Raw genomic sequence first — 10702 nt, 5'->3', positions numbered from 1 at the left:
TTCTCTTATTATCATCATCTATTTTATGATTAGCTCCTCTTATTGCATTAAAAACTTATTTTATCCTTGTAATATATTAAGAAATATTTTTTCCTTCTTCCATTCTTATATCATCACACTTACCTCTAAGACTTTTATCTTTGGATCTAAGAACATTGATGTCTCCTACATAGATGGTGGCTAAGGAATCCCACTTTTTTTTGTACTACCAAGACCTTTTATATCATCAAATTATGCATAACATAGGGAAGAGGCAATCTCCAACATTGCCTAGTTATGTTCTTTCTTCTTCTTCATATCCTCAACTGTTGAGGCTCCAGAAGGTTCAACATGCTTACTAGCAATGGTAGATTGTGCATGATCTCCAAGTCCTCCAAGGTATAGCTTGATCAAACTTTGGTACTTCTCTTTTTGACATCTTGATCTTTGTGCTTCTAATGCCTTCAAACTAGTCCTCTTAAGTAGATGGCTCTGATATGCCAATAGTGGCATGTTGTGATGGTTAAGTTGTTGCATTGTTATCCTTGCCATCAAGGCTAAATATCATGGGAATGAGGTCTCTCATCTGTGGCCTCACTAGTTCATAGCTCTAGGTCAAAGCATTTACCCCTCTTTATTAAATTTAAAAAAAAAATTAAATGGCTCTAATATCAATTGTTGGAATACTTTTAGAATAACTTGGCGGGTTGGGTGGTTGGTATTGAATCAGTTATCCAAGGTCCAAATGTGTAAAAAAAACTTTTCACAACTTTAGTGAACCCATAAAACCTTTGTCTTCATGCATGCATCCACAAGATTATGCCATCCCTTTAAAACTTTTTAGGTTATTGTCAAATCGAATTGCAAAAATGTAAACATGAAATATAAAAAATTCATCAACACACTTGACACAATTATTTATGTGGAAACCTAATTTGGGAAAAAACACCAGTAACATGCTACTCTTTTTCAGTCTTCTGAAGTGATGCCCTATGAAAGGCCAACCCTATCAAAGGTTACAATACACACTAATAAATGCAACCCTCTTAAAGTATATCAATCACCATGTTAGGAGTGAGCCTTTTTAGAGGAATTTAGACAATTCACTTGGAATGTCACCTAGTTAAAGGATTTACCAATGATTATAAGGTCAACATTAATCCAAAGGATTTTCCCTAAACTGATACAATTGCTAGAGAGTAATAGTAAGTCTTGATCTAATAACAACTTAGAACTTCATTTTCAAATTATAAATAATCATTTTAGTCATCAATTCTACTTACCCTTGATACATTTTAGCTTTGATAGCTTGTTCATCCTTCAAGCATTCATATCCTTAAACCTTCTTGCTCAACATGCCAATGCAATCTCTTCTCTTAGGTCACTTGATGAAGCAAGAACCCTTGAATCCTTGTATTCCTAAGTTCTCACACATAATATTTTTTCTTTTGACTAGACATTCCTATAAATAGTAAATTAAGGTCTTTTCCCACACATTTCCCATCATCTAGTTTAGAATTAGGATAGATTAGGTAGGATACAATGAATCTATCAAACATTCTATATCTCTTCTACAAACTTCTTCTTGAATCATCTTTGTATTTTCCTAAAATGGTTTACATTGAATTTTGTTCCACCTACTCATTAATCTTATATTCTATTTGGTTTACAAATTCCAAGAAAACTAACTTGTTAGCTCAAATTCATTGAATTCACAATTTTTTAAATAATGCAGCCACTTGGCATTGTCTAGCTTTTGATGCTCAAGACATAATTAATTGCTTGGCATCCTTTGTGAAATTACTCGGCATGAAATAAAGTTTTCTTGTGCTTAGCATCAACTAAACTTTACTCGACATCTACTATTTTTCTCGACATACACGAGAGTAAACTTTTACTCGGCTTCAAGTAATTTTCTACTCAACTTGTGCTAACTTTGTTCAGCACCTACTATCCATTCGGTATGAGAGTAAACTTTTACTTAGCTTCAAGTAATTTTCTACTCAGCTTGTACTAACTTTTTTTGGCACCTACTATCCATTGAATCAAGATTTGCAAACAAACTTTGTGTAACTTGTTTTTCTAACCTTTCTTAGTGTAACCAACCTTTGTAACCTTGAGTAGATTATCAATGCATCATGTTATCACTATCTTAATTGATTCTTGTACTTCTTTACATAATCATAACTCAAACTTCCCTCTAGGTGCTATTATTACATCTTTTGATTAAATCCTCTTCATCATTCAAATAAGAGATAGCATTAAATCATATAAGAAGTTGTCTTACTAGCAGATATAAAGTTTGACATCAGTGATAAAACCATGATTGAAACACACAATCTCCTTCTTCAATAATCTAGTCTCAACAATCTCCCTCAATAATGATTTTTTTCAATCTAATCTCAACAACTTCTAGTAAGTAGATATATACAGTTGAAAATCACTAAATTTCTATCCACAAGTATTGCATAAGCTTTTTTTTAATTTTTTATATACATTGAAAGAATTCACACATTTGATTTCTCCTCAAGATTATAGTTTCCAACTCAAGAGTATTAGTTATAATGTTTGCATTACCAATCCTTAACTCATATCATGAAATAGAAATATAGTTACAACCACTTCACTTTTGTAGAACCCAAAGTGTGGATATTGAATAGTTAAGTTTCAATTTTTGACATTGGCCAATTTTCTTTGGAATTCCCAACATCATGTAGGAAAGGCTCATAGGTATTTAACTATCAATTTTGAGAACCAAAAAGCTAGATATGGTTGTTATTCAAGAGATTAAGATACGAACAGATCATGTCATAAAACAAAAAATATTTAAAGAGGTGGTGTGTTGGGCATTAGTACTAAAGGTTCCTCTAGGATACTATATGTTTTTGGAACTAGAGTATTATATCTAGTATTCCTTTATCTTATGATGGTAATATTGTTATTTTAAGATTTCACCACATAAGAGATAACTTATACCTTGGGTTGTATCTAATATTTATGCTCTCAATAATAAAGATTTGACAAAGAAATTTTTGGATAGGATTTTTGTTGGAAGGAACTCTTGTAAGGCTTCTAGTTTTCTAGTTATAGGGTATTTAATACTACCTTAATTATGTAAAGAATTAATTAGGAAATGTGATTTCTCAAGATGGAGCATTAGATCATTGGTATTTATCTTCCATGAAGCTATAGTGGACCTTGAACTTAGAGGAAAATAATATACTTAGAATAATAGAAGGTTGGGAGAGGATCATTTTAAAGGTAACTTAGAAAGAGCTCTGATATCCCTTGATTTGATCCAAAATTATTGTTATTCTCTCTCTTCCTTTTCTAAGATAGGATCTTATCAATCTCCTCTTGTCTTTATTCTAATCTAATATCTAGTAACAATAGTTTCTTGGGAAAATTTTTATCTTCCAAAGAGCTATGGTGGTTTAGGTATAAGGAAATTAACCCATCTCAATAGGGCTCTTCTGGCTAGTTAATAAATACATCAGAAGGCCTTCACTTTAGTTTTTTCTTAATAGCGAGGATGTTCCTAAAGGGTTAGTCATATGGAATGGTATTTTAAAGGCTATAGATTTGGCTAAGGCCAAAGTTACATCAAGGAAAATTACTAGGTAAAGAGGGGTTGTGGGGGGGGATATTGAAGTTGGAGGAAAAAAGATGGAAAAAGATAAGGACATGAGATAAAAATACAAGAAGTTAAATGGTTTCTTACCCCTAAGGGATGGCATAAAGCCAACTTCGATGGTGCCTCTAAAGGAAACCTAGGTCCACTGGGTTATTGTGGAATCATAAGAAATAACTTTGGTGAAGGAGTGATAGCTTTTTCTTTTCCTTTGGGATTCCAAACCAATCATTATGTTGAAGCCAGTACAACATGCCAATTGGTAAAGCTGGCTTTTGAATTGGGTATAACTAAACTTTGGTTAGAAGGGGACTCCAATAATATCATAAATTGTATTAATCATATAACTCAACCTTCTTGGTCGATTACCAATTTAGTTGAAGAGACACATGCTATCCTTGCTAAATTTGAAAGTGTCCACATCACACATGTGTTTAGGAAAGCTAACCCTATGGCAGATTGGTTTGCCAACAAAGGTGTGAGATCAAACAAGTTGTTGACATGGAAATCAGGAAGGAATTTTCTGGTAGAAGCCAAGAGTCTCAACGAGCTGGAAAAAATCTAGGGGTGTACAATGGAGATCTAATTACAATTATGATTATTATGGATATTGGGGAATGAGTATGAGTAATAAAGTCATTTTTGAAAAAGGTAAGAAGTTGAGGTTATCAATGTCTTTTCGACACGTTTTATGGGTCAAAATTTTCATAAGCTACTTGTTTTTTGGTAAGGCAAACCAAATTGGCACTCTTAATAGGAAAATTGCCTAGATTTTCCATACATCTAAGAAGGGGTTGTAGAGACTAGAGTATATGATAATTGTAGGATTAGATAATGTAGAAATGGTGGGAGAATGTAGTAAGAAGGAGCTGGTGAGGGAAGCAGATAAATAGAGAAACAGGGGAAAAGTTTGGGAAAAATTGGAGAAGGGAGGAATTGCAAATTACATTGCAAAACTTCATGGTTTTGGTCCAGAGGTCACTAACATCCTAGTGAATTCATGGAAGGATGGTAAGGTTAAAGTGAATTGTGTTACTATTCTAGTCACTGAGGAAGTTTTTGCTACCATTTCTAAAATTCTGACAGAGGGTTTCAAAAATTTTAGAGGCAAGAAACTTTTTACTAATGCTATGAAGGATTTTGTGAAGATTTTAGAAGAGATGAATGACCTAGTTATATGCAAGATTTTCTATGAAATGGATTCCATCAAGAAACTCTTGAGGTATGTGTTACACATTGTCATTGAATACATAACTATGGATTCTAAGTTTGATCAAGTAAGAATCCATCATTTTGTTCTTCTAAATCATTTATGTCATGGAAACAAAATTTCTTTTCTTCACTATTTATCAACCTCTATGAGTAAGGCAATATCTAGCTTTAAGAAGAAACCTACCATCAATCTTGCTCTACATGAGGGATTATTATTGCTAATACATGAGCATTTCAAAGTTCAGATGATCAGCAAAAATCCCTTCCATGATGCAGATGCTAAAAATGGTAGCACTAGCTTTTCTTTTGATTCTGATGACATTTAGAGCATTAGCTTATAGGGGGAGGGGAATAATTCATCTAGAAAGAGAATTAAATGAAAGGAAATGAAGTTGCCCTCCTTTATAACCCCTAGTAGAAAGAGTCCAAGAAGTCATGGACAAAAAAATTCTTGACAAGATGAAAAGGATTATAATGAGGATGAGGAGGACATGGTTTCTAATGAAGAGGGTAAGGAGAAAGAGGATGAAAAATTCAAAGATTTTGCAAAGAATAAATGGAAGAGGGAAATTGGTACAAATGAAGAGATGGTTTTGGATCAAGGGCCAAAAGTGTCTACTCTTCTACTTTCCCCTATCCATCCCCAAATTCATCCCAAGGAGAAGGAAAAGGAGAATATTGGTGGTGATGGGGGTGAAGTGGTTGTGAAGGAAACTAGAAAAGCTTGGAAGAATTTCAATGTCAAGATGGTGAAGATGAGGATTGTATGAGAAACCATGAAACCCTAGATTCTGGTTGCTAATCAGGAACAATCCCAATTTTAAGACCTCATTGACCTAGAAATTGTGGCTATTACTAATAATGCAAGGGAGATGGGTATGAATTTATTGAATAATTCTTGTAGCAACATGATTGATAACATAAGATCAATCAATGGGTTTTATCATGAGATAGAAGATTTCAGAGAGAAGATAGGTCAAATGGAGAGTAATAAGAAAGAAATAGGTCAGGAGAACTAGAAGGATTAGGAGGATAGATTCAGCCTGGCTGAGAGGAGAATTAAAAATCTATAAAACTATAATCATAGCATGGTGAACTAGATGATATTTCTCCTCAATTTGATGAATGACAACATTCTATCCTTGACAAGTGTGCTAAAAGTTAGAGGCCTACTAGATGGGGATGATGATAAGGACAAAGGTAGAGCCAAAACTTATGAAGATGTAATTTTTGATATCACCTTCACTAATATGGATCATGATGTATAAAAGACCCATGAGTACATGATAGAGGAGATCCACAAAGTATATGAAGTTACTCAAACCATGCAGGAGCTCTAGCAGAAGATTGAAGAGTAGTTACCTTGTTTTGTCTTTTTGTTATACCACTGTTTGCTTTTTTTCTTAGCTTTTTCTAGTTCTAGTTTTTTGAATGGATGTTTTATTGTCCTTTCCATTGGATTTTGTTTTTTGTTGGGCTTTGTGCTTATTATCAGCTGTGAGACCTATTTCTTTGGCTAGGCGTTAATTGCTTATTATCAACCATGTTATTGTAGTTACTTTTGAGTTCCAAGGCCCCTATATAACCTATTTATCTTATCAAAAAAAAAAATTTATTGGTTAGATTTTAAAAAATGTGCATGGCCTATCCTAATTTTGAGAAAAAAAATTAGATCTTTATGGAATATCAATGTTTATGGTTTTACTATGTTTGAGGTGCTCACAAAACATGGTAATGTAAAGGAGTGCATCAAACTTTGGAAAAATCCTAGAGTTGGTGACATTTTTCTCTCTAAGAATGATATCCAAACTCAGCTAAAACATTGATAAAAATATAAGAAAATTGAAGGATACTCTAATCAAAATTACAATATGGAAACTGATATCCTTGTTAAATCTAATTATATTATTGATAAGGAGGAGATATTTTGGAGGAAAAGATCAAGATCTACTTGGTTGGTTTCAGGGCTAAAAATAGTAAGTATTTTCATATTACCACTCTCCAAAATAAGGTTGCGAACAAAATATCTTAGCTAAAAATAGGTATAGGTATAATAAAAAAATAGGGAGATATATCTAAAGAAATTTTGAATCACTTTTCTTCATTCCTTAGAGTAGAGAAATTCCTTAATGTGAATGACCAGGAGAAGATTGTTTCTTCCATTACAAACTTAGTTTTTGACATAGAAAACAAAGCCCTTGTGGAAATCCTAGATTACCCTCTAAAATAAAAAGTTGGTGTCATGCCTTTTGAAGGAGATAAATCCCCTAGGCTATATGATTTTGCCATTTAAAAAAAAAAAAAAAAAATTTCAAAAATTGTAGCATATCATTGGTGATGAAGTTTTTGATGTTGTTGAGGAGGTCTTTGGTATTCACACCCTTCTTAAAGAAATTAACTCGACCTTCCTTATTTTGACTCAAAAAAAATTATATGTTGATTCTGTTGATAAATTTAGACCAATAAGTGTTTATAATTCTTTCTATAAGATAATTTTAAGAGTGCTCACTTGTAAGTTATTGAAGTTTATTTTGAAGTTCATCTCTATCAAGTAGAATGGTTTTTTCCCTATGAGAAATATTTTCAATTTTATTATTGTGGTGCATGAGAATATGCATTGTTTGGATAAATATTAGAAGAAAGGTTTTCCCATGAAATTAGTTTTTCGAAGGTCTACGATAGAGTGAACTAGGATTTTTTTGTGATGTTCTTAAAGTCTTTTGCATTTTGTAGCTAATGTTTCTAGATTATTTTATGTCTAATTTCTACCCCTTCTTTTCTTTTCTATTATTTAAGGGATGAAGGGGTTTGAGACAGGGGGATCCTATACCCCCCATTATTTTGTCCATCGTCTTTTATTATTTGGTAAGATATATGTTTGAGATAGGTTTTGAAGGGTCCAATAATGATCTTAATCCTTCATCTTATCATCAATGTTGAATCCATGAACAATTTCTCAATGACACCAACTTAACAAGGATGAATCTATCTCTAAAGATAAAAATATGAAAGATTCTATCTATTCTTATTCTTCTTCTAGGGATCAATTGGTCAACTAGGATAAATTTTATTTCTTTCTCCTCAACACTCCACTTGTTTGTTAGTAAAGGATTTCCATAATTGTTGATTTCCCTATCTCTTTGTTACTAGGTTCTTATTTGGGTCTCCCCATTTTTTTAATTCTTTAGATTCCTTTTGGAACAACATTTTAGACAAGTTCAATCATAGGTTTTCTAGTTGGAATCAAAATCTTCCCATCCTACTCGGGATGGTTATCCTTCTTTTAAAAAAGTCTTCAAATTCTCTCCCCGTATGCCTTAAGACTTTTTAAAATCCCAAGAAAATATGCTGATTTTCTTGAAAGGTCTTAGAAGGAATTCTTGTAGTTAGGCATGGAAGAAATGAAAATGATGCCTCTCACTATGTAAGAACAAATTTGGAGACCTAAGTCTAAAAGATTTTTGGTAATAAGGCTATATTAACAAATAAAATTTGGAAAATGTATGCCAAGGAAAGGGAATGGAATTTTATTTTGAAAAGAGAATACTTATTTTCATATCCATCTATAGAAGAATTTTTCTCTCCTTACAATGTAGGTGATGTCTTGTACATTTGAAGATCTATTGAGTACTTTAAAGAAGTGGCCACAAAGCATTCTAGGTACAAATCATTAAATGCCACAAATATTGACTTTTGGGATTATATTTGGATGGAGGATTGTCATTTGAGGGATAACATTGAGGATATGAAAATTACAAAATAATGTAAAAGTATCTATGCCAATCTAGTTTTAGATTATTAGGGGAATGGTAAATGGGTGAATCATTTGTTGATTAATTCCAGTTTACTATATATCTAGTTAGACCTAAGTTGTTGGATTGTTAATGGCAAGTTTTTTAACACTTTTATTTGGGTTGTTAGTCCAAATGGTCTCTACTCTCATCCTTTAGGATTATCTACTCTCATCTTATAGGAGTCTTTCCTCTTCATGGCTTCTTGTTAGATTAGGGGTATCACTATGAAAGTGAGTATTTTCTACTGGATAATGATTCAAAAAAAAATCATATATTCAGATAATCTTTTTAGAAGGGAATCTAATAAGCTCAATACATGTTTTCTTTCTCTCTAATTGGAGCATTAATTATATTTTCCATGGAAATGTTGAAGACTATGTTAAAAAATGGATATGCCTGGCATTGAATGACAGTATTATTGTTGTGTGGAACATCTTCCCTCCTTATATACATTGGAATATTTGGAAAGAAAGAAAAGACCATGTTTTATTTATTATGGTCACCTTCTTCACACTTGTAACCTTAATTGGATTTTCTATGGAAATATTGAAGGCTTCATTAAAAAATGGAAATGCTTGGCATTGAATGGAAATGTTATTAATCTGTGGAGCATCTCCCTCCTCATATATAATGGAATATATGGAAAGGAAAAAATAACCATGTTTTCAAGGATAGGGAGGCACCAAATTGGGTAACTACTAGGAAAACTATTAGATACATAAAGTTAAACTTTCTTATCATAAGGAAAAATACCAATCTCAAAAATGATGGCAAAGATGCCCATTTAGTCTATAATATAAATATAAAGAATGCTAAAAAAAATATTTTAGAGGATGTGATTTGGTATTTACCCCCTAATATTTTAATCAAGACCAATATTAGTGGGGTTTACAAAGGATACCCCAGACAAGTAGGATGTGGAGGTATAATAAGGGATACTAATGAAAATTATATCAATGTTGTGGCTTGTCCCCTTAGTAGTCAAACTATCCACATGGATGAGTCTAAATGTGCTCTCCTTGCCAATAGGTTATCTCAATATACTAATTACCATAAATATTTTGGTGTAAGGTGATTAAAAAAATCATTAATTATCTAAATGGGAAAGGTCCACCAACATGGACTATTGAAACTATTATGAAAGAGAAGAGATTAATTTTAAACACTTTTGATATTATTTCTTAGACATGTTGTGAGGTAGATTCAATTTCTAGTTACATTGTGAACTTGAGTTTCAAGCCAAGTGGATGAGATTTTGGCATGACAATTGTGTAAGAGATTTTACTTAAAATGGGTGAATTAACAATGTCAGGATATTTAGTCCCAATGGAAATTTGGAAAATTATGAAATTATTTCAAAGATATACCATAATGGCTACAATCTAGTGTGAATGAGTTTGGTTGTAAAATGTACTAAGGACTATCATGTTTTCTAGATTTTTTTCTCTTCTATATCATATAAATTGGTGTTAATTAGAGTGTTATTTTTTTAAATAAAAAATGGTGGGAAGTTTTCAAAGAAATATTACATACATGGGTGTGGGGGAGGCTGAAGAAACAAGGACGAAAGAGAAAAAATCTTGGAAGAAATCAAGAGACATGTCACAAGTTTAGGATGATCTTAGAATGGAGGGGTCCACTCACATTGAAAGGCTTCATGGCTTTGAACCTAGAGCAACAAAATATTACTTTAGAGGTTGAAAGAACTATAGTTCAGCGATGTATGGGGTTTGTTTCCCACCCAACAATTACTTAATGTAGAATGCACAAGCCTCTCCTACAAGGGTTTACATATTTTCAAGGAAAGGAAGTTCACTAAAGAGACTATATAGAAATTTCCCAATGATGAAAAATAGAGGAAAGTATTGGTCAATGTGGGTAATTGCTTTTCTAAGAAGAAATTTAAGCCCATTTAGAGGACTATTGTAAGAAATGTTAAAGCTTATTTTACATTAGGGACCATAGGGAGTGAATGATTAATTTTTTATTTATTTTTTATTTTTGCCTTTATTAATCATTTTTTAGCTTATTGATAAAAATTTATTTCCCTTATTATATTTTGAAATTTTTGAACTAGAGTTTGCAA

The sequence above is a fragment of the Cupressus sempervirens genome, chromosome 8 (genome assembly GCF_028749045.1).
Source record: "Cupressus sempervirens isolate cs-2001-9-10 chromosome 8, ASM2874904v1, whole genome shotgun sequence".
Taxonomy (NCBI): domain Eukaryota; kingdom Viridiplantae; phylum Streptophyta; class Pinopsida; order Cupressales; family Cupressaceae; genus Cupressus; species Cupressus sempervirens.
Note: the sequence above shows the minus strand (reverse complement) of the source record.